This window comes from Castanea sativa, chromosome 8 (genome assembly GCF_040712315.1).
Source record: "Castanea sativa cultivar Marrone di Chiusa Pesio chromosome 8, ASM4071231v1".
NCBI lineage: Eukaryota > Viridiplantae > Streptophyta > Magnoliopsida > Fagales > Fagaceae > Castanea > Castanea sativa.
The window spans coordinates 18,482,508-18,484,683 of NC_134020.1; the positions used below are offsets into that span (position 1 = coordinate 18,482,508).

General features: G+C 39.4%; 1 non-coding gene across 1 annotated transcript; it reads left to right on the forward strand.

Annotated features, from left to right (window-relative positions):
- Positions 1 to 313: 313 nt before the first annotated feature.
- TRNAS-CGA (transfer RNA serine (anticodon CGA)) lies at positions 314 to 395 on the forward strand. The gene has a single exon. It is a non-coding gene; the product is annotated as a tRNA-Ser (tRNA).
- Positions 396 to 2,176: the final 1,781 nt, after the last annotated feature.

Genomic DNA, 2,176 nt, shown 5'->3' on the forward strand with positions numbered 1-2,176 from the left:
AACCTCCTTTTTATCCTTCTAGTCATTGTCAATATGAGATTCCAAAAACAACAAAGAAAATTTGAACTTCCCCTCAAAGGCTGGACTTAACACGGTCGCAAACTGAATAAAGATCATAATTTTCTTTTTCAACCTATTTTGGACCCAAATCCAATTTGACTCGTCCGACCTTACTTGCCAAGTCTAGTAAAAACCTACTTATTTTCTTGCAAGATTCTATTTTCAAATCCAATTTCGGTTTCTGCTTGGCAGTATTGTCAATAGTTAGCGAATAAGATTATAAAAAAATGTTCCAACCTCAACATATGTTTCCGTCGATATGTCCGAGTGGTTAAGGAGACAGACTCGAAATCTGTTGGGCTTTGCCTGCGCAGGTTCGAATCCTGCTGTCGACGAGCAAATGTCATTTGATTTAGATGTTGCTATGATTTTGTTTTTGTTTTTGTTTTTTTTTACCTTGAATGTGGATTTTAATATCTACTGCCAAATTCTGACACTTTTACATCCTCTTGGATATGATGGATTATCTTGAGATCCAAAAAGAGCCTCACCTTACCCTTATGAGTTATGACCAAATCCTTGCTCAATTGAATTATCATGTACCGTAAGGTAAGCAAAGCATGACCAACCTGTTTCTTCTGAGAGCCTGACTGACCGTAGTAACAGCCCGGATTTGAATTTGAGGAAATGGTGGATCTTTGTAAGCAAATGGGGGACACAGCACGCCCGTTCTCTTTAATTGAATTTAATGACCTCCTGCATTTATAGGGCCCATTCCACAGAGTTCCGCATGTTTCAAGTCTTGTTACTTCGCCCAGTCTTTTAGCCCATTATTTATTCACCAACTTCACCCTCATTTAAGCTTCGTCACTCGTCAGAGTTTGCTTTCAACAAGTGGGTCCGATTGCATAATGGATTACCAAATGGTTTTTTTTTCTCTTAGGGTGCGTTTGTTTCGACAGTAAAGTAATTCTGAAAAATGTTTTCAGGAAAAGAGAATATTTTCGAGAAAGGAAAATATTTTTAGATGTTTGGTGGCATTTTAAAAAAAACTTTGGAAAATATTTTCAAGTGTTTGGTAACATTCTGAAAATGCAAATTTTTTACTGATTTTTCACATTTTCTCAACCATTTTCTCACATTCCAAACAAATTTTATAATAAAACGTTAAAATCTATCAACTTCTACACAAACAAAAATCAAATCATCGGCCAAATCAAATTAAACTGAGAGAGGGAGGTGAGACAGGGAGGAGGAAAAGTGAGATCGGTGGGGAGGGTGTCTCGCCGGCGCGATCTCGCGCCGTCGAGCTCGCGCAGGGCGAGATCGACGGCGCGAGATCGCACGTCGATCTCGCCCGGCGCGAGCTCGACCGTGCAAGATCGCGCCTCGATCTCGCCGGGACTGGGTTCGACGAAGAGAGAACAGACGGCGCGACTCGCCGGCGCGGGTTGGGGCGCGACTCGCCGGCACGGGTTGGGGCGTGACTCGCTCTCTCTACTCTCTCTCTCTCTCTCTCTCTCTTCGTGCTCTGTCTCTCAATTTTCTGGAAAATTCCAATTTGAAGGTAAAATACAAATGGAAACGAATTTCCGGGTCAGAGGCCTAAGTTTTACAGTCAACTGTTCTTATTTTCCGTTTGACCATATTTTCAGCACCTGCCAAACACCCGAAAATGCGAAAAACCATTTCCTGAAACCGTTTACCGTCGAAACAAACGCAGCCTTAATTGAATATAATATTTTTCTAATACTTTTATAATAAATTTTAAATAGCAAATTTTTACTGGCGGTTAATAAAGTACAAAAAATTAATTTAAATTAGGGTTTGTGTGAGTTCTTTTTTTTTTTTTGATAAAACAATATGCTGACCTAGGTAAAGAGGTCAAGGACCCTGGACATGATGCTTTATGTTTTAAGGGGCTAGGCTTGGTTCACTTGATTTTGAAGCAAGTGGTGCACAAAAATCATTAGAGATCCTTAGGATGATATAGGATATTTCATTATTTTCTTAGGTTTTTTAATACATCATGCTCACTAGGATGTGTTACAAGGTCTAAATAAGTTCAAAAATCATAGACTTAGATGACTCTTAGGTTTCTAAGGCTCCGTTTGGGAGTTCATGAGGGAATGGAATGAAATGATCATAAGAGAATGAAAATGAATGGAATGGAATA